General features: G+C 40.7%; 1 protein-coding gene across 5 annotated transcripts in view; it reads left to right on the top strand.

Annotated features, from left to right (window-relative positions):
• The window catches only part of LRCH3 (leucine rich repeats and calponin homology domain containing 3), a 3,082,729-nt gene that overhangs the window by 1,824,479 nt on the left and 1,234,504 nt on the right, over window positions 1–23,746 (top strand). The gene's annotated exons all lie outside the window — the stretch shown is intronic.

Raw genomic sequence — 23,746 nt, forward strand, 5'->3', positions numbered from 1 at the left:
AAGATATCAGCCCTCATGTACATGAGAGCTATTCAAAAAGTACCACAGTAGGAACAAGGACAAGGATTTTACTCAAGACTCTTCCTGGTCCCCAGAAAGGTCAAAGCCTGGGGACCCATACTAGACATTTCAACTCTAAATACTTACGTGGAGGTTCCGAATTTCAAAATGTTGACACTACAGCAGCTTCTTCCCATGCTGGGCAAGAAGGCTTGGCTTGTTACTCTGGACCTCAAAGAGGCATACCTGCATGTCCCTGTCGGACAAAATTGCAGAAGATACCTCAGATTCAAAGCTGGTACAATGCACTACCAATTCTCTGCACTGCCCTTTGGCTTATCTACTGCACCCAGGGTCTTTACAAAGTGCCTGGCACCAGTAATTGCATTTTGCAAACAAAAAGGAATTCAAATATATCCATACCTGGACGACTGCCTCATTCAAGCAGAGACAAAGGACATTCTTCTAAAGCATCTGGCGTTTGTAAAAAGGTTGCTAATTTCTCTAGGGTACACAGTAAACGAAAAGAAGTCAAAACTAGTGCCCTCACAACAGATAATATTCCTGGGTGCCAGCTTAAATACAACAGCCCAGATGGCTTATCTCACGCCAGACAAACAAGGACAACTGACTCAATATTTTCAACTAATGGCAAAAAAGTCCCATCTCCCTGCAAGAAAAATTCTGCAGGCCCTGGGATTCATGGCATCCTGCATACTACTAATTCCATATGCCAGACTGCATATGAGGAAATTACAATGGAACCTAAAAAGTGTTTGGACTCAGCACTCTCACAGCTTAGAAGCAGTAATACCAATAATTCCCTGCCTACAACAGGAGTTTCGATGGTGGGCACAGGCATGTCACCTCAACAAGGGTCAGCCTTTCACTCTACCCACAGCCAGGCAGACACTAACAACAGATGCTTCGGACTACGCCTGGGGAGCACACATGGCAGGAAAATGTATTCAGGGCAAGTGGACCACAGACCAAATGCATCTTCACATCAATCAAAAAGAGATGTTGGCTGTTCAAAATGCCTAACAGCTTTCAAGGACCTTCTGCATCCAGGACATTTATTATTAAAGACAGACAACACCACAGTAATGTGGTACATAAACAAGCAAGGGGGCACTCATTCTTACCCCCTATGCAGGCAAGCCATGACCTTGTGGAACACAGCTCTAACTTATCAAGTTCATCTGCAAGCACAATTCCTGCCAGGAAAGAAAAATACTCTGGCAGACGATCTAAGCAGAAATATCATGGACCCTCACGAATGGAAACTGAATCCACAAATCTTCAGCAAGGTAACGCAAAAATGGGGATGCCCAGACATAGATCTTTTTGCCTCCCCACTGAATTGCCAACTACAAAAATTCTGCACAAGGACTTATCACACACAAGCATGGAAAGTGGATGCTCTCTCGTTCAGCTGGAAAAGCCAAAAGGTTTATGCCTTCCCACCACTGCCTCTCCTTTCGAAGGTACTCCTAAAAGCCAGACAAGAAAAACCGCAGATGATCCTGATTGCTCCAGACTGGCCAAGCCAGCACTGGTACCCAATCTTAAAGAACTTTAGTTCAAGGCCCACCATGGATTTTGCCTCAATTTCCACACCTTCTGACTCAACAAAACAATCAGATCATGCATGCTCAGCTCAAAACCCTAAACCTGGCTGCATGGCAGATTCATTAGTCAAACAGGCAACACCTCTCTCCAAAGCTGTTAGGGGTGTCATTTTGGAGGCCAGGAGGCCTAGCACCAGGAAATCTTACTCAGAAAAATGGAAGAGATTCTGCACCTGGAACCAGACTCAAAACCTTGACCCTCTTGTCCCAAACATTCCTCAGATTTTGCAATACTTAACTGAGATGCTGGACAAAGGCCTATCCTTCTCATCAATTAAGATCCATGCCTCTGCCATTTCAGCACATTACAACACGGATCCTCCTTTATTCTCTCATCCCTTGCTAAAGCAGTACCTCAGAGGGGCTAAAAACATAAGACCGCCCCGGAGAGCACCAACACCAACTTGGGACCTCAGTTTTGTTTTGGAAAAACTGACCCTGCCACCTTTTGAGCCAGCCAATACAGCCGATCTAAAATTTTTGTCATGGAAAACAGTTCTGCTCCTGGCAGTAACTTCAGCACGAAGAGTCTCAGAGCTACAGGCATTAATGGCAGTGGAACCTTTTATAATTTTTCATCAGGACAGGGTTTCTTTAAGGACAAACCCTACCTTTATGCCAAAGGTGGTATCTAGTGTGGCTCTTAACCAAACCATCCATTTGCCAACTTTTTTTCCAAACCCCGAGAATAAAGGGGAGAAACTTCTGCACTCTTTGGACATACACAGGCAGCTACGCTTCTACTTGGACAAAACAAGAGCTTTCAGGAAAACTGAGCAACTGTTTGTAGCATATGCTGCAGGATCACAGGGCAAGGCTATTTCAAAGCAGACTATCTCCAAATGGATAGGACACTGTATTCGTTACTGCTACACACAGCATGGGAAATCTGTCCCTAATAACATTAGGCCACATTCTGCCAGAGCAACAGCCACCTCAACAGCCTTTCTCAGAGGAGTACCAACCAAGGAAATTTTGGAGGCTGCAACTTGGAGTTCAGTGCACACCTTTACCAAGCATTACCACTTGCCTCTTTACTCTAAATCCAGAGCAGGATTTGCCACTGCAGTTCTGCAGGGCCTCATAGCCAAACCTAACTCTTTATAGACCAGCCACCCAACCTTAGCTTTGGGATTCTACCCAAGTGTAATGACTGCAGCAGTGTAACACGATGAACATAGTACAGATTTGTACCTACCATAAATGTAGATGTTCGAGTGTTCACACTGCTGCAGTCCAGGTTACCCTCCCTCCTCTGTCCTAGCTGGACTTATCTATACCTTTCTATCCTATACAACCTTTGTGGTGTATTTGCTTGTAACTGAAGGTATTGTTTTCTTTTTATATATATGTTTTATTAGCAATATGTATTGCCTACCTACTTGGGGGCACCTGACATCTGGGGCAAGAAAAACTGAAGAAAATGGTGTCAGATGCATCTTATATACCCCTGGCGCACTGACGTCGGGGAAGAAGCGACAGCAACCGACGCCGGAACAAGACTTTGGAACTCTGGCCGACTGCGGGACTGCCTGACGGCAGGATAACCTAAGTGTAATGACTGCAGCAGTGTGAACACTCGAACATCTACATTTATGGTAAGTACAAAACTGTACTATATTGCTGAACTAGTTTGTATGTGGTTATATCATTTACAGTGATTGCTTTTGTTTTTGCTTTATTAATTTTGTATGCCAAAAAGATTTCAAACTGTCTCAGTATGTTCCACAAGACTGTAATGTCTTTTTTCTGGTTTTGTCAAGTATAAAATAATGTCATCTGCAAGTAGAGCCACCTTTTCTTGACTAACATACCAATTATAGGTTCATAGTTAGGTATTATGCTATCGGCCCTAGGGCCTATACAAGCCTAGCCAAAAAGGTACCCTGGCTTTTGCTACCCAAGAAAATTATTTTCCTGTGCCCCTGTCGAGCAGAGCCACAGAGGTGATCCCCAGGGTGAATTTCCTATTTCCCATCCAATCATCAAGATTTTTCTTAGAGTGCTAATGAGGAGCTTTGTTTGATATAGATAGGTAGTTTGTTCCAGAGTATGGGAAGTCTCTGGGACAGGAATCTATCCCTCCAGCATGTTCTGTTTATTGTGGTGACAAAGTTTAGGTCCCTAGAGCGTGTAGCTCAGAGGGATTGGGATTTCTTTAAGTGGAGCATGTCCAACAGCTCTGGGTTTGACATAGCTTTGTATGTTAGGCAGAGATGGCCTCTGAATAGGCGATATGCGACGGAGTAAAGCTTGAGATTTTTGAGACAGTCTACGTAGGGCATCTGTTTGAGGCCGGTAATCCTCTTTGTGAGGTATTTCTGCGGCCTTTCCAGTTGTTGTAGATGTCTTGTGAGGTACATACCAAAAAGGGCATTGTACACTATAATGGGTCTAATGAGTGACGAGTAGAGGGGAACAGTGACCTCTTTTTTTCCTGGATGTGAAACCTTTTGGGATGAGGTGTGCCACGTAGAAGGATTTTCTGACTACTGTGGCGATGTGATTATCAAAGGAGAGACTACTGTCCACCTGTGTCCCAAGGTCTCTTATCACACTTTTGGTGTTAAGTAGACTACCACCTATGTGGTAGCTCATGGGTACAGAGTTTTTACCAAAGGGGATGACAATCCACTTTTTGGCGTTGAGCTTGAGGCCATGGCATTGACACCAGGCATCTGTCTCAGTGAGGCCGTTTTGTAGGATGTCTGCATCGTTAGGAGTTTCAGTTATGGCTACTAGTTTGCAGTCATCTGCGACCTTCGTTAGCCAAAGACCTTCTGCGTTAACCTGTACTTCAGAAAAGTAGATACCAAACAGGAGAGGACCCAGGACTGGAGCCTGTGGTACTCCACTTGTCATTGGTCTGAAGTCAGATTTGGAGTCTGCTACTTTCACAGTGTGGGTTCTGTCAGTAAGCCAGTTGGCAACCCATCTTGTGACCTAGAGATTTATACCTAGTTTATTATTTATTTTTTATTTATTTATTGACATTTGTTAAACCCGAGGAGAAAAGCTCCAGATAGTACAATAAAACATTACAGTAGTAGACAAGCACAGCAAACAGAATAGAAATAAAACTAGCATTACAGTAATAAACAATAGAAAAACGACACTAACAACAGTTAAATGACAGCAAAAACATTTTTTTCTCTCTCTCAAGATACTAAGTAACTGTACTAGTGAGACAGAGTGTGACCAGGATCAACTGAGAATGATTCCAATGTGGGGGAGGAGAGAACTATGTAGGGTCATAGCAGGGGCAGATTCTGGAATTGAGTAAATGTGTCTTAAGTTTCTTTTTAAATAGTGGGATGTGAGAGATTGAGCGTATGTCAAGGGGAAGTTTGTTCCAGGCTTGGGCCACAGAGTGTTTGTAGAATAGCTTACCTACTGAATTATTTGGGTGGTAAATATCAAGCAGTTGTTGATTAGAGGTGCGGAAGCGTCTAGATGGGGTGTACACAGAGACAAGGACAGATAAAGATGGACATTAGGATGGTTTAAAGAGCATAGAGTGCAGCATGTGATATTGGTAGAGATGTAGCAGTTGTGGGAGTTCTAGCCATTGTAGAGACTTTAAAGCAATACAGTGGTGTGTGTTGTTTGGAGAGTTAGTGATGAATCTGGCTATTTTGTGGTAGGATTGTTGGAGTTTGTTAAGAGTAGTTTTTTGGATATTTGTGAGCACTGGAGTGGTATAGAGGAGAGAGGGGAGGAGAAGTGCTTGTCCTAGGGTGAGTCTAGCCTTGGGACTGAGATATTTTTTGTTTCGGTGCAACAGACCTAGTTTCTGATGTGTTTTCTTTATGCATTGCTGTATGTGTTGATTGAATTTTAGTTCATTATCGATGATGACTCCTAGGAGTTTGGTGTGGGTGTCAGGTAGGATAGCTGTGTTATTACATGACTTAATGACAAAGGAGGATTTATGATGAGTAAGAGAGTGGGGCAGAAAGAGTAAGAGTTTGGTTTTTGTGGGATTGAGGATCAGTAAGTTTTCTGAAAGCCATTGTTCAGTGGAAAGTAGAGCTGTTTGGGTTAGGGAGTGTAGGTCAGAGATGATGTTGGATGTAGAAATGATTGTGGAGTCGTCTGCATATTGTATGAGAAAAGACTGATAGCATGAGGTGAAAAGATCATTGGTGAAGATGTTGAATAAGAGGGGACCCAAGATAGAACCTTGTGGAACACCAGTAGAGATAGGCAAGAAAGGAGAAGGGGAAGAGACCCATTTGACTGATTGCTTCCAGACAGATAGCTAACAAACCAGCTGAGGGTGGAGGTGGAAAGGTGAAGATGAGCAAGTTTAGATAGAAGTAATGGATGAGACACTGTATCAAAAGCTTTGGAGAGGTCAAGAAAGAGACAGGAAGTAAGTTTATTGTTGTCCAAAGATTCTGCAATGGTGTGAGTGAAGGAGAGTAGAGCAGTAGTTGTGCTGTGAGAGGGGCGAAAGCCATGTTCAGTAGGGGTGAGTAAGTTTTGATTGAGAAGGTGATGGAGAAGCTGAGTGTGGATACATTTTTCTAGTATCTTAGATAGTGGGGACAGAATGGCAATAGGTCGATAGTTTGAAGGGTCGGTGGAGTGTTTAGTGAGTGTATCTATAATTCCAGAGAGGGGGATGGTGTCAAAAGCCTTGGCGAGATCTAGATAGGCTGTGTGAGCCACCTTACCCTCATATAACAGCTTTGCTGACCGCTTCAAAGAAGTAAGTCAGGTTTAGGAGACATGATCTGCCTTTTACAAACCCGAACTGTGTGGGGTCCAGCGTTTGGAGATTACCAATGTCTTTGTTTATAAGTTCCATGATGATGTGTTCTATGGCCTTGCAGGCCAGGCTCGTTAGGCTAATGAGGGGGTAGTTCCCGGAGTCCGTGGTGGCTCCCCCTATGTGGAGTGGGATAACCATTGTATGCCATTCAGTGGGTACAAAGGCTGAGGTAAGGCTATGATTGAACATGGTGCTTAGGTGAGGTGCCAGTTCATTCTGTAATTCATGTAGAGCGCAGCCTAGGTTGTTGTCAGGTCCCATGGATGCTGTGTTCTTGGCTTTGGAGAGTGTAGTTTTTACTTGTGCAGCCGCGATTACAGGAACTTTGCATTCTTCCGGTATAGAGATGGGCCCTTTAGGGGGTGGGGGGGTAAAGTTAGCACTGAACCTGTCTGCCAGGATGTTGACAATATCAGTTGGGTCTGTGTATTTAGTGCCATTGTGCTTTAACTTAGAGCTGAGTGATGTCATTGAGATTCTTCACATCACTAATAGAATGCTTTGTGGTTGTCTTTAGAATCGGTGGCAATTTTGTTTTCATTACTAGCTTTGGAAGATTTTATGAGGGATCTCAGCTTCTTACTGAGGCTGACCAGGGAGTTTTTACTCTTTTTTTGCAACAGTTTCTTTCTTCTAGCTGCAATGATAGAAACGGAGTGAAAGCAGGCAATAGCTTCAAGTTAAAAAATTATTTATTCACAGATGTCCAGACACAGATGAGCACTTTTGCTTAAAAAGCTTCCTCAGATCTATAATACATCCACATTAAAACTGAACTGATTATATACAAATTCAAAATATTCAAACCAATCAGACATTTATACCAATTAATGTAGTTAGATACATCCTACGTACTATACTACAAATAATATACTGGATGCATATCTAACTTTATGCCAGAAACATCTAACTAAACCCAAAAATATATATGCATATATATAAACAGAACTACCCCAGTAAATATCTTAAATACTTCAAATTATAAATATATATATATATTTATATGCATATAACATATTAACATAAACATAAAAATATGTATCAAATATATAAAAAATACACATGAAACTGGATTCATATAATGTCATGTTAGAAAATACTTAAGCAAATCATGGGAAAAATGGGAAGAATATCATCATCATCATCTTTCGGCTTTTCCCGTTAGGGGTCGCCACAGCAGATCATCTCTTTCCATTTCTTCCTATCCACTGCATCTTGCTCTGTCACACCAACCGCCTGCATGTCCTCTCTCACCACATCCGTAAACCTTATCATAGGCCTTCCTCTTTTCCTCTTACCTGGCAGCTCCATCCTTAGCATCTTTTACCCAATATACCCATCATCCCTCCTCAGCACATGTCCAAACCAACGCAATCTCATCTCTCTTGCCTTGTCTCCAAAATGTCCAACATGAGCTGACCCTCTAATATACCGATTCCTAATCCTATCCATCCTAGTCACACCGAGTGCAATTCTTATCATCTTTAACTCTGCCACATCCAGCTCTGACTCTTGCCTTTTTGTCAATGCCACTGTCTCCAACCCATATAACATAGCTGGTCTCACTACTGTCTTGTAGACCTTCCCCTTCACTCTTACTGGTACCCATCTGTCACAAATCACTCCTGACACTCTTCTCCACCCATTCCACCCTGCCTGTACTCTCTTCTTCATCTCTCTTCCACATTCACCATTACTCTGAACTGTTGATCCCAAGTACTTAAACTCGTCCACCTTTACCAACTCTACTCCCTGCATCCTCACCATTCCTCTACCCTCCCTCTCATTTACACACACATATTCTGTCTTAGCCCTGCTGACCTTCATTCCTCTGCTTTCTAGAGCATATCTCCACCTCTCCAGAGTCTCCTCAACCTGATTCCTACTCTCACTACAGATCACAATGTCATCTGCAAACATCATAGTCCATGGGGCCTCCTGTCTGATCTCATCTGTCAACCTGTCCATCACCATTGCAAATAAGAAAGGACTCAGAGCTGATCCTTGATGTAATCCCACCTCCACCTTAAAAGGATCTGTCACTCCCACTGCAGTCCTCATCACTGTCACACTACCCTCGTACATATCCTGTACCACTCTTACATACTTCTCTGCCACTCCCGACTTCCTCATACAATACCACAACTCTTCTCTAGGCACCCTGTCATATGCTTTCTCTAAGTCTACAAAGACACAATGCAAATCCTTCTGACCTTCTCTGTATTTCTCCATTAACACTCTCAGAGCAAACATCGCATCTGTAGTGCTCTTTCCTGGCAGGAAACCATACTGCTGATCACTAATCATCACCTCCCTTCTTAACCTAGCTTCTACTACTCTCTCCCATAACTTCAAGCTGTGACTGATCAGTTTTATCACTCTGTCGTTACTGCAGCTCTGCACATCACCCTTATTCTTAAAGATAGCTACCAAAACACTTTTTCTCCACTCCTCAGGCATCCTCTGACTTTCCAAAATTTCATTAAACAATCTAGCTAAAAATTCCACTGCCATTTCTCCTAAGCACCTCCATTCTTCCATTGGAATGTCATTTGGGCCAACAGCCTTTCCATTCGTCATCCTCTTCATAGCTGTCCTTACTTCCTCCTTGCTAATCTGTTTCACTTCATGATTCACTATCCACACATCATCCAACCTTCTGTCTCTCTCTCATTCTCTTCATTCATCAGCCTCTCAAAATACTCTTTCCATCTACTCAACACACTCTCCTCTCTTGTGAGTACCTTTCCCTCACTATCGTTCATCACCCTTACTTGCTGCACATCTTTCCCAGCTCTGTCCCTCTGTCTAGCCAATCGGTACAGGTCCTTTTCTCCCTCTTTAGTGTCCAATCTCTCATACAACTCTCCATACGCCTTATCCTTCGCTTTCGCCACCTCTCTCTTTGCCATGCGCCTCATCTCCTTATACTCATGTCTACTTTCTTCATCTCTTTGACAATCCCACTTCTTCTTCCCCAGCCTCTTCCTCTGCATACTCTCCTGTACTTCCTCATTCCACCACCAGGTCTCCTTTTCTTCCTTCCAGATGTCACACCAAGCACCTTTCTAGCAGTCTCCCGTACTAGTTCTGCTATAGTTACCCAGCTATTCGGTAACTCTCCACTGCCTCCCAGTGCCTGTCTTAACTCTTCCCTAAACTCCACTTCACAATCATCCTTTTTTAACTTCCACCATTTAATCCTTGGCACTGCTTTCACACTCCTCCTCTTCTTGATCACCAACGTCATCCTACAGACCATCATTCTATGCTGCTTAACTGCACTTTCCCCTGCCACCACTTTACAGTCTCCAGTCTCCTTCAGGCTGGCCCTCCTACATAGGATATAATCCACCTGTGTGCATCTTCCTCCACTCTTGTACGTCACCCTATGCTCCTCCCTCTTCTTAAAATACGTATTCACCACAGCCATGTCCATCCTTTTCGCAAAATCCACAATCATCTGACCTTCTGCATTCCTCTCCTTAGCACCATACCTACCCATCACTTCCTCATCCCCTCTGTTCACTTCACCAACATGCCCATTAAAGTCCGCTCCAATCACTAGTCTCTCACCCTTGGGTACACTCACCACAACTTCATCCAACTCACTCCAAAATTTCTCTTTCTCATCCATCGCACACCCAACTTGTGGAGCATATGCACTAACAACATTCATCATTACACCATCAATTTCGAGCTTCATAAACATCACTCTGTCAGGCACTCTCTTCACGTCTAAAACACTCTTGGCATATGGTTCCTTTAGTATAACCCCTACCCCATTTCTCCTGCCATCCACACCATGATAGAACAATTTGAAACCGTTTCCTAAACACCTGGCCTTACTTCCCTTCCATCTGGTCTCTTGCACGCACAATATATCAACCTTCCTTGTCTCCATCATATCAGCTAGCTCTCTTCCTATACCAGTCATACTGCCAACATTCAAAGTTCCTACCCTCACTGCTACATTCCTAACCTTCCTCCTCTCTTCCTGCCTTCGGACATGCCTTCGCCCTCCTCTTCTCCTTCGGCCAACAGTAGCCCAATTTCCGCCAGCACCCTGTTGGCTAACAGTACTGGTGACGGTCGTTGTTAACCCGGGCCTCGACCGATCCGGTATGGAAATATGAAATTTTCACGCCATAAGTTATGTGGCAGAATTTTTATGCCGGATGCCCTTCCTGACGCAGCCCTCCCCATTTATCCGGGCTTGGGACCGGCACAAAGAAATGTACATTAAATATAAACCAAATATAGTTCTCCAACAAAATATACATATATTAAAAAGAATGAAAGCACTATAAACTTCATAGTTCATTTCATTTCTACTTGATATTATTTATGTTTATGTTAATATATGTTATATGCATATAAATATATATATATTTTTTTTATAATTTGAAGTATTTATGATATTTATTGGGGTAGTTCTGTTTATATATATGCATATATATTTTTGGATTTAGTTAGATGTTTCTGGCATAAAGTTAGATATGCATCCAGTATAGTATTTGTAGTATAGTACGCAGGATGTATCTTTAAATACATTAATTGGTATAGATGTCTGATTGGTTTGAATAGTTTGAATTTGTATATAATCAGTTCAGTTTTAATGTGGATGTATTCTAGATCTGAGGAAACTTTTTAAGCGAAAGCGCTTATCTGTGTCTGGACATCTGTGAATAAATACTTTTTTAACTTGAAGCTATTGCCTGCTTTCGCTCCATTTCTATCATTGCAGCTACATTATACATTTTTGGACTTTAGCAATGGAGCGTTTACTTGGTTGGCTGGCAGTGAACTTTTTCATTTCTTTTTGTTTCTTTCTTCTGTTGTAGAGTTTATGACAGGGGAACACCAGCTTCATTTTTTTGGAGGATAGCATCTTGGTTCTGTTAGGGATAGCACGATCCATGCACTCATGTAAGTGCTTATAAAGTGCATTTGTGTAGGATTCAGCAGTCGTACCTCTATTGTCTGTCTGCGTGGGTGTCATGAAGTTTGCCACGTCTGTCTTAAGAAGCGTGAAGTTGGCTTTGGAGAAATTTTTTAATGGAGGTTTCCATAATAGGGGGTGGGATGTGGATGTCTAGGCTGATTAGCTTGTGGTCGGATCTGACCAACGAGGAATTGACTTCTGGTGTGTAACACCGGTCGCCCATGTTGGTAATGACCAGGTCTAGGACATTGCTGCCCCTGGTGAGGGTTATAACCTTGAATTTCTGCATCCCTTATTTTCTTTGCCAATGGTTCTAACTTTAATGCAAGTAAAGGGGAGAGAGGACACCCCTGCTTGGTACAAACAGAGATTATCACAGAAGACCCCACCAACTTTAATGTTTTCCTCGTATCCTTAATATATCTTCTTAATCAACCTTATAATTTTATCAGGGAATACACATGCTTCCATTGCTTTGCTCATAAAATCCAATCTTACTCTGTCAGATGCTTTCTCTGCATCAGGACCCAACAGCAACAGTTTTATTTTCTTACATTCTGCTTCCTCTGGATCATCAATGTTCTGTTATTGTTGTCAAATGTTTGCCTCCCCTCCACAAAACCACATTGATTCATATCAATCAATTTTGGTATAACTTTTGACATTCTTTTAGCCATTATAGACATAAACACTTTATAATCATGATTTAGTTATTAAATAGGCCTGTATGAAGCTGGATCAGATGGATCTTTTCCCTCTTTAGGTAGTTCAGCTACTACCGCTTTCCTCCAGGATGTTGGTACTGTTCCTCCTCTTAAAATTGTATTAAACAAAACCTTTCAGGTCTTCATCAGTTTTTTCCCTCATAGCTTCCAAACTTCCACAGAATGCCATCTTAATCCTGAGGACTTTCCTGTATGTTGGTTATACATCACTATTTTTATCTCATCTCCTCCTATCCTAACCGTTAGTAATTGAGCTTCCTCTCCCTCTAGCCGTGGCATATTTAATTCTTCCATAAACATTTCCATTTGTACCTTTTCTTGATTTCCATATTTCTCTGCTTTATACAGACTTTGGTAGAATTTCTGAAAAGTATCTAATACTTCTACAGGATTGTTAGTTATCTTCTTTGTAATAGGTTCCCCAAGCTTGGTGAAAGCCCTTTCTACTTTCTGTTGTCTGAGTCATTGTGCTAAAATTTTTTTGTGGTCTAGAATTATTATCAAAAAACAGTTGCTTAACAGCAGTCATTCTAAATGTGTGCATATTATAACGGTAGTCCCTTATTTTCTCTTTAGCTTTCTGTAGTTGCTCCTCTTCTTGCTCTGCGAGATTTCCCCCTATTTTGCAATGCTGCTCCAGTGTCTTATTTTTATTTCATTACCCTGTGTTTTTATTTTAGTTATTGGCACATGATCTTAAATAGTTGTTGGGTGCATATCAAGACATTCAGTTAAATGCACATGCTTCTGTGAAATATGAATTCTGTCAAGCCCAGCCCAGTTTTTGGATCTTGGGGAATAATATCTAAATTCACTCCAAATCCCTGGTACTAAATTAATGTCTTCCATGCCAAATATTTTCATACATTTCTGTAAAAACTCACCCTCCTTTGTTATATTTCTCCTTCTGGGCCCCCAGGCACATCTTCACTGCTGCAAATCAAATTCCAGTCCACACTTATAAGTAATGTTCCTTGCTGAAAGCTAATTCTTTCTCCCAGAATTTTCTTTAGCTCTATTATAGCAGTTTTCTGTGGAATATAAATACATGCCAGTGTAATCCTTCTCCCTTACTAGTACCCTCTTAGTACTACAAGTCTACCATTATTGTCTTTTTCCCCCTCTTCTATTACTGTTGGAGCTCCTCTTGCAATGAATGTAAGTACTCCTGTCTTCCTTTGCCCCATGTATTCTGCTGAATAACCATCCTGAAAACATTTCTTTATCAAATTTCCATGTTCAGTTCTTTCCAAGTTTGTCTCCTGTAACATAGCTGTTTGCACTCGACATTTTTAATATAGTCCACTGCTCTTTTTTTTTTTGGATTTATCTGTGAGACCATTAACGTTTAAAGACACAATAGAAAGAATCATATTCTTCAGGGATTATTATTCCCATCTTTTATGTATAACAGCTTTTTTAAGTTAAGTGTCTAGTTCCAGCTTTTGTGTTACATGTATGCACTGTTTGGCAGGTTAATCTTTTATACACCTGTTTCTTGTCACCTCCATTTAAGCCTGTGTCACATCTTGCAGAATGTTCTGTTTTATTGAAAACCCTCAAATAAAAATACACACACACACACCTACTAACTGAATAATAACACACAAAACTATGTACATCATCAAATATTGAAGTTATACCCATTTAATAGGAACATAGCGTCCAACTGACAGCCAGCAACACAGACTTGAGCTAAACAGAAAGAAAGCTTATCCATGCAAAGACAAATGGTAGAACCTGTGATTCTATTAAGTGCTCTCTGGTTTTGCCTTGTCTGTATAGCTCTCCCAGCTGGGAAACACTTGAGTGCTTTCAGAAAACATTTTTTCTCCAAGCTATTTCTCTTGATCATATTATATTGTCTGCTAGTGACATGAGAACCAGATACAGGACTGTTTACTAGAAAAAAGATCTTATAATATTCAATATTTATTTCATTTACTCGCTTTCTGTCAAAACTTGTTACTATGTAAAGCTAATACAGTCATTCCCCTATGCAGGAATGAGAAAAAGCATACTATTTTTCTTTTGTCATACTAATTTTTTTCCATTGCAGTGCCTACATTTCTTAAAACTAAACAAGGAAAAAAAGCTAAGGGAGAAGGAAACAAAAAGTAAAATCAGAAGCACATATTTACATTAGTATCCCTGTTGCACTTATAATTGAGAAAACTTTATAACATGCAGAGAAAATCATGCACCACTTAAGTAATACTGTTAAGAAAAAAATTGTTTTACTTCGTTAACTCTCTCCCTCCTGTTCTCTCCTGAGTATTGTTCCTAACCTTATTGACTTGAAGTAGGGCATATGCGTAGAGTCCCCTGCAAGTTTAACAAAGTCCAAACAAGTCCAGTATTTCCAGATTTTCGTGTTCTGCCCCGTTTCACAAATATTATTGCTTGTAATCCCACATTTGTGAATTTCCAGGATACTGATTTTAGTCTCAAATTGTTAATGACATGAAGTAGGGCATATGCTTTAGAGTCCCCTACACATTTAACAAAGTCCAAGAACTTCCAATATTTCCAGATTTTTTGTTCCATTCCTGTTAATTTCCATCTCCCAAACCCTATGTCTGCTTCATCTCTAGTCCACTCTCGATTCTTCTAGTCAACTTCTGCATTTTTTCTTTCTCTCAATAATTTTCCATTGAAACATGGGGAAAGGTTTTACTTGGCACAGTCTCCCTGTGGTCTTTATTACCAGAAGAACAAGTAGATTCACATTTTGTTTCACAGTGCACTGTTTGTTGGACAAACTGTTGTCGTTCTTCCTTGTTGTGTACTTTATCAAAAAATGTTTTTGTTCCTCCAGGGAAAAATATTCTGAGGATAGGTGAGTACAGCAGTTTGAATCTCATGCCTGCTTCTCGGCATGCTGTATGATGTCAGTGGTCCCCAACCACCAGGCTGTGGACTGATACCAGGCCATACAAAAAGAATAAAAACTTTTTATATTGGGTGCCCGACTGTTCAGGAAAAAGGTGAATATGTGTATGAGGCTGTTTTTCTGTCTGCATGTGTGATTGAATGCGTGCACAAAAGCAGAAGAAACTGTGTGTGTGTGTGTGTGTGTGTGTGTGTGTGTGTGAGATCTCTAGCAGAAGCAGCATCAGTTAAGAGGTTTGCATACATCTCAACTGTATCTCTCAAGTGCAGTCTCTCCACACAAGAAATCTGGACAGAGCCTGAAATAACAGGGGATAAACGACCAAAAATAAGGACAGATTTCAAATATTGCTGTTACAAACTTAGAAAGTTGTTAGAACAACAGGGTTTCCAATTAGCATGTATTATCCGAATGGTATGAAGTCTGAAACTCAAATGCCTGTTGTTATTTAATGACATTGACTTCATACCCCAGTCATTTGCCAAAGCACTACACATTTTATAAGGATGGGACCAAATATACAAGCCAAAAAGTCTGGACATTCTCCAAAAATCTGGACAGTTGAAAGGTATGCTGTGTTGACTCTTGGCTCAAGATGTCTGGATAAACCTAAAATAAACTTGGGACAAAGGCTCAAATAAGCACATATTTTACTTTTATTAGTTTTTGTGTTAGCGTACATTTTCTGAAACAGAGGTGTGAGTGAGCGCGACAGTAAAGAGGTTTGTATACCAATGGACCTTTCAGCTGAAGAAATCTGGATAAATTCTAAAATAAAAGGAAACATGGGCTGAAAAATAGGAGCAGATTTTAATTACTGATCTTATAAAATTGCAAGTGTTAGTATGAATTTTCTGAAGAAAATAATAGTCTGAAACTTAAACGTATGCCATTATTTAGGAACTTCAACCTCCATTGACTGGCAACAAACCAAACGTTTTAGGAGTTAGAGGACCAAAAAATAAAGTAAATGCCTGGATATTTAAGTATCATATTTTGGATGTAAAATGCATCCTCCAACGTCATTAACTTATACTACAGCAAGTTTGAAACATTAGGCAGAGGAACTGTTTTACATCAAAAATATATATAAAAAAATAATATAATAAGTACAACACAACAATTTTACAGAGAGCCCCTTCTCTAAGCTCAGTAATGCCCTCCAGGGTATGTGTTGGTGTGTTATTAACATCCTTCCAGGGATGTAGAGGCCTTCCATCTGCAACATCGGGCCTCATAACACCCCCTAGGCAGGTTTTAATTGTACATTAACACTCACCCTATCGGGCATTATTGCTTGCTTATTATGCAAGCGCAATGGCTGGCCCATGAAAAATTGTTATACATGAAACCAGTCCATGGTGCAAAAAAGGTTAGAGACTACTGCCTTATATAATGCAATAAACGTAGTCCTCTTCTGTCTGATGTGCAATGAGCAGTCATTCTCTACAAACACTTTGCTTACTCCCACTTTCAGTGCTTTGTCTTTCTGCCACAGTTTTGTCAGAATCAACTCCTTCTGCTCATAAGGTTGCATTTTTACTATTTAAAGGTCTAGATTGTTTTCTCTAGCCAGGTTTGGAGCATACACATGATGTGCCCTTTCAATTAACAATTCTTGTTGTGGAATACCAGTCCAGTCACTTATTTGTACCTTCATAAAATCAGTACAGTCTGTTCCTTCCAGCATGTCTGACAGCAGAAAATCTGAGGTTTTCCCTGTGTGCTGTGTCCTCTAATTCTGTTATTTTTGAAACATGTCTTTTGTGCAGTGTCATATTGAGTCAGCCTTTTCCTCATTTCATCCTCTGAGTTTTGCAGTTCTGTCACCTTATCTGAATATCTGTTGAAAGCTTCTTCCATTTTTCCCAGCCTTTTGTTGTTTATGTTGATATACTGCATTGGTGTTTCATTTATTTTAACCAGGTCTGTGGAGCTGCTTTATACTTTCCTCTAGGTTACTGGAAGTCATGTCTGGAACTTGAACTGCTTCTTTCTGCACAATTGCAGTACTTTTCCCAGTCTGTGTTTTTTCCTCAACTTTTATAGCTGATTTCACTCCAGGTCCTTTGTTTTTTTTTTTTTCTTTGGCATTTAGGCAGTGCACTTACTAGTCAGTTTCTGAAATGTGCCCAGAAAAGTAGGTCCACTGGCTTTCTGTGCTAACTTTCTATTTTCAGACTGGGAGAGCCAAAGTTAATCTGTTACTCAATGTGCAGCGAGCTATCTTGGAAGTCCGCCAGTTTTACAGCGTTTGTGCAAGTTACTATTCTGTGACCTGTTTTACTCCTCTGTCAATGTTAATTTATCAGCATTTCAGCACATCTGCCCGTGGGTCATTTTTCAATGTATTCTTACATTAAAATGTTTTTGAAAGGGGTTTTGCATAAGACGTGTCATAGAAAACCAGTGGCTCCTCCATGGAGTCTTAAATTTGTGACAGAGACTCTAACACTTGCTCCATGTGAACTAGCTATCCTGGATGACTTGAGGTTCTTCACATGGAAAACAGTTTACTGCTTGCTTTGACCTCTGCAAGAAGGGAATCAGAATTGCAAGCTCTTATGGTGAAATCAACCCTACCTCATTTTCCACAGGAACAAGGTTTCTTTGAGCACTAATACTACTTTTCTGCCTACAGTGGTATCCGAGTTTACTTTATCTTTGGCTTCACGTATGGCTTTTTGAAAAGGGCTGGATTCTAGAAGCAGCAACTTGGTCCTCTGTACATATGTTTACAAAGCACTATAAGCTTAACTCTTTCTTTAGGTCTAGATTAGACTTTGCTAGGACCATTCTGCAGGGGCTCCTGGATTCTCCTCCTCCCTAGGCTACTTGCGGCAGTGATGAGTATGAAGAACATAGTGCAGTTGTGTAAGTAAACTTACCATAAAAGTAGATATTGAAAACTGCTGCAGTAGTCACTCCTTCCCTCCACCCCCACCCCCCCTTTTGGTGTGGTTTTTTTTATACCAGGCTGTAGCATACTGCAGTTACTGTGGTTTATGTGATATTTAGTTAAACTGCATTGAAGTGTTTGCTTTTGACTGAATGTTTTTTCCCCCAAGGAACCTATTACTTACATTTTTCCACCAGGTGAGTAGTCAGCTTACCAGAAATTTAGATGTTCGAGTGTGGTCACTGTTGCAGTCACGTTTTCCTCATTCCATCCCCTCTAATTTGCAAGCTTTGTCACACAGAGTGGGTACAAATCCCCTTGCCCCTATTCTACATAATTTTGTACACCCGTCTTGCTCCATTCTTCCCCTTTTATTTTCTTTACCGTCTGCAAAAGGACTAGATTTTCTTCTGGGGCAGTGGAAAATCCCCAAGATCTTAATGGAGGCATTTTAAGACAGGATTGTGCATTTACAACCCTTTCACCTCTGGGTGTAGAAAAGAACTAAAGATAGCCATATACACCATGGCTCCTTATTGAAATGTCAGGACTACAAATGCAGAGGTTGACATGCCAAAAAAAAAAATCAAAAATGCAGAAGAATGAATTTTGAATCTCTCTCTTCTCATTTAAACTTATGTATTGCAGGGGCAAGTTCCCCTGTACCTCCCCCTCAAAATGATATATTATGAGAACTTTTCTTTGGCCAAAACGGTATATTCTGATTAGTGGCCATCTCAGAGTTGGTATATGTAAGTACATTTTTTCAGTAATTCATTCTTCACATTACAGGACTCACAATAGAGAGTACTTACATTTCAAATGTTTACTGTATGTCAGCCTTTACATCAAGTTTGTAGAGGCACACAGGATGCAATATAACAATATCCCAGCTGTAAGGGAAGTGTGCTTAGCTCTGAAATTTGGACAGATGTCTAATCTCAGCTTGTGGCAGAATTCATTGGAGTAATAGCTGCAACAGTGACCACACTTTTAACATCCAAAGTTGTTAACTATACATCTGTGCTATGTCTGGCCTCCTTAAAGGTTTGCAAAAACAGCATCAGAGCCATGTTGTTTGCCCTTCTATTAAAAGTTCTGTTTTTCCTTGGGATTTATCATTTGTGTTAAATCTCCTTTTAATCAGCTGCTATGGTAGAAAGAAATGTGTTGTGGAAAACTTTTTTTTCTGGAGGCCATCACTGATTGATGAGCTATTTGTCATTCTTCCCTGGTTAATTTTCTGTAATGATAGCGTCTTTACATACTAATCTATTATTTTATGTTTTTTAAACACTTTTGCTAAGTTATGACCCAAGACATTGGCAAACATACATTCACAGAAAAATAAACAAACTATATTAACAAATTTTTCCATTGACATACTTAATACATCACAGGGATCCAGGGAAGTAAATACTGTGGGAAGAAATAGCCAGGGAATTATGTCTAGGCTTGTATAGGCCCTAGGGCCGATAGCCTAGTACCAACCTATGAATATATGTTTTCTTTCTGTATAACTGTCAGTCCAAAATTAAATAAATTGCTCACTTCCTGCCTTTCCTTAAACCACGCCCCTTCTCCTGATTGTTCTGCATGTACTATAACTACAATTTCCATTTATTTCTGTGGAATTTTCTCCATCCATTTTCTAAAGATCTCTCTCATAGTTTCTTTATCTGTTTCACAGTATTCAGTACTTCAAGTACAGGTGATTTAGCCTTTATTTGATTTTCATTTTGTAGTAAATTTTTTTTTCTTTTTTTTGGCAGTGAACAGAATTAAGCTTACCAAGAGTCGTACTCTGTGTGTAGGCATTTCAGATCCTGTGTCCCACCTCAAAGGACGCATTTCATTTAGTTACACCCATTTACTTACCCAATAATTCTGACAGAATAATTTGTAGGGAATTTTTAAAGTCTGCCATTTCATTACATTCCCAAACATATGCTCTCCAGTTACCTCTTTCTTTCCCAGCACATCTCCAACATTTGCTATCTTCCCGAGGAAAAATTCTCTGAATTCTGCTTCATGTATGAAAAATACCAATGCAAACACTTCCAAGCAAACAGAACCTTCTGTAATTTGCATAACTGGTAGCCGTGCATATGTCCTCCCTTGTAAATTACTTTTCCAGTGTTTTTTAACCTCCTCTGATTGATTCTTATAGTTCCTGTGCAAATATTTTTATATGCCCTACTAATTATCCCTTTAAGAGCAGAGGTAGGTCTTTCCCTTACGATTCCCCTATCTCTTTCTCTTTGCTTATACTGTGATATCAGTCCTTGGTATCAGTCTGTAGCCTGCACTCCTAACATCTTTTTGTCCTCGTCCCACTCTGTTACTTTTCCCTCTCTAGTTATTTGCCCCCACTACCCTGATTCTTTTTCTGGTTTTCTCTACTAAATTCCAGTCCCCTCTCGCCCATTTTCTATACACCTGCTTGCAGTTATCTATATTGGCAAAATCTTCTTTCTCCGTTCTTATGTTGGTTTAGTTCTTAGAATCGTTTCTTGTACTTTATATTCAGAATGTTGTTATTCTTAAGGATCTGCATCCAAACAACTATCTCCTTATTTCTTGAACATGTCTTCCTACTTCTTCATTGCTTTCCACTTTGAATTTATAACCTTCCTGTTCAACAAATGCAGACAGATGGCTTGGATGAGATATGGGGAACCTGGACAGGGACATACAGATAATAGGCAGGTGGCAACCAAAACTACTGAAGAAACACATCAACATGAAGGGGATAAGTGTCCTCTTTCAATTTCTTCTTTTTTTCCCGTGAAAGCTGGAGGCCAGGTTCCCTATGAGTGTTCACAAACTAACACCACAGTCGTGTAGTACATAAACGCACAAGGAGAAACCAGGTCTTACCAGCTATGCAATTTGGCACAGACCACCTGAGCGATTGCCATCCAGAAGAACATGTCTTCAGTAGCCATATATATTTCCATCAGTGTTTTGGCAGCTGCATTAAGTAAGACCGTGGAGGATCCTCCTGAATGGACCATCAACAGACAGGTCTTCATGGACATCCTCCACCAGTAGGGGAAACCTCAGATACACCTATTTGCATCAGAGACTAACAAACAGCGGACCCCGTTTTGCACCAGGGCCCCTTGTCCTTCAGCCAGGAGGACAAATGCATTCATCTTTCAAGTGGACAGGGAAATTCCTCTATGCCTTTTCCCCTCTACCTTTCATCCCAAGATATCTTTTAGAGCCCCAAAAAGAAAAGTCAAAACCCTTGCTAGTGATCCCTTTTGGCTAAGACAGCATTGGTTTCCCCTTTCTTTTTCACCTAGTGAGGAACATCTGCTGCAAACTGCCACTGCAAGTGGATCTCATCACACAGCAGAAATTATCACTGCTACACCCCAACCTGTCATCCCTGAACCTAACACTGTGTATCATAGGGTTTTAATTCCTCACAAGTACCACTTTTCAGAGGACATAATTAAGGTTCTCCAAGAAGCCAGGAGACCTACCACTCAACATAGCCAAATGGAAGAGATTTTCCTTTTGGTGTCACGGGAATGGACAAAACCCCAACAAAAATAGCAGTTATGTTCCATACTAAAATATCTGTGTGAGCTCATGCATACACAACTGGACTACTCTTCAGTCAACACCCACCTGTCAGCCATTTCTATGTTTCTGGCTCATAATCCTGTTCTTATGTCCAGACCTGAAGTCAAGTTCTTCCTTAAAGTGGTGCTGCATTTTAGACCACCAAGGAAGACCATTTCCCCTTCTTGGAATCTTACTTTCATGCTAGAAAAACTTATTTGCTTCCTTTTGAATTAGCAGTCATAGCAAACCTCAAATTGTGCACCTGGAAAACTGTTCAACGTCTGGCTCTTTCTTCAGCTAGGAGGGTGTTAGAGCCATGGCCTCTCATGGTTATCCTGCCCTTTCTTATTTTTTACTTGGACAGAGTGACATTGAGAGATAACCCTTCATTCATGCCTAAAGTAGTGAATGAACCATCACTTAAACAGGCTATAAATCGCCCTACCTTCTTTACCATCCTACAGTACAGGGGCGAAAGGTTGCTACACACTCTAGACTTTCAGTGACAGTTAAGATTCTGTTAAGTCAAAACCAAATCCATTAGAAAATCTGACCAACTATTTGGCTCTTTTATGCACTCAAAATTAGACCAACCAGTGTATAAGCAAACAACTGCTAGCTGGATCTCTAAGGCCACCTCCTGTTGTTATTCTCTACATGGTAAGTCCTTGCCCTCATGCCCTTGAGCTCATTTTATCAGGGCAGTAGCATCATCTGAAGCCTTCTACAAAGGGGTAGATGCCAGGACCATACTAGAAGCTTCCACCTGGTCCTCTGTACACATTTTCACTAAACACTGCAGGATTAATGCCTTCTTAAGGTCTAGGGCTGCTTTTGCTAGGTCAGTCCTTTCAGGCCTCTTGGACAGATCTGCGTCTCTGTAACTAGCCACCCTTATAGGTTTGTAGGTTCATAGGTGTTTACTAGAATAATGACCACAAGGGCCTTTTTAAGCCTAGCCATGCATCCCAAATCTCTGACAAGTTGTAATATTTTTGATAAGTGTAAACAGAGGTTTGGGAGATGAACCATTTACAGGTCACCTGTGTCCATTGGAGACATAGGTGCCAGACCAGGGATGAATTTCGGGTTTCCCATCAAATTGTCCAAGTTGCGCTTGAACTGGATTAGGGAGGAACTCTGCTTCACATGGATAAGGAACCTGTTCCATAGATGTGGTAGTCTCTGGGATACATACCTATCTCTCTAGCAAGACCTATTTATGTCACAGGCAAGGTTCAAGTCTTTAGAATAGATAATGTTGGTGCTGTTTGTTTTGTGGATATGATAGAAGTCCATCAGAGTGGAGTCTGACAATGCCTTGTATGCCAGGCATAGATCTCCTCCCAAAAGCCTGTAGAGACACAATACAGGGATAGGGCCTTGAGAGGTCTGCATTGGACATTTTACTGGTTTACCTTCATTAGATCGTGTGTCCGTTGTCCGACGTGCATTCTATCGAAAGGACATCAGCAAAAAAATGCAACACACACTCACAGAGGTTTGAATGGCTATAGTGCGAATGCACTATGCCATTCAAACACATGGACAAATGTCGAAAATGGTTTTCCGTCAAACATTTCTGACATTTGTCCTCAGAAGTGTTCCGTAATTCACTCTGTAGAGTTACGCAAATGCACAATTACACATACCAGCCTTGACAAAATGGAGGCAAACCCATTTTACTTGCACCCTGTTTTCCTTTAGTGAGGAGCCTCTGTGGACGTTCCAGTTGTTGGATATGCCTGGTTAGGTACATACCAAAGGGGGCATTGTACCCAACGTTAGGTCTGATGAATGACAAATACAATGGAACAATGACTTCTTTGGACTTAGATGCCATACCTTTGTTTATAAGTTGCGCAATATACAATGATTTCCTCACCACTGTAGACACTTGTTGGATAAAGGCTATGTTACTATCTGTGTGTCCCTAAGTCCCTGACTACTGGGTCAGCTCTAAGGGGTGTGTTGTCAGTATGATAGTTACCAGGGATAGTATGATAGTTACCAGGGATAGATGACTTCCCAAAGGATACTGTTATGCATTTCTTGGCATTTAGTTTTAGTCCATGGCTCTGACACCAGTTTATTTATTTATTTCACATTTGTTGACCGGGCTAGTCTATCTGGATATATGTCCATTTTCAGTAGAGGCCTGGGGAGAAAAGCTGCAATGAGTATTACATGGTTTCAGAAGGTGTTACAAAAGAAGTAATAACAAGTATAAAACGAACAGTAAACAACTAGTAAATGAAAATTTTTTTTTTTTTTAATCAGGAGATTGCATATTACAA

This window comes from Protopterus annectens, chromosome 4.part1 (assembly GCF_019279795.1).
Source record: "Protopterus annectens isolate FY-2018-M chromosome 4.part1, PAN1.0, whole genome shotgun sequence".
Taxonomy (NCBI): Eukaryota; Metazoa; Chordata; order Ceratodontiformes; family Protopteridae; genus Protopterus; species Protopterus annectens.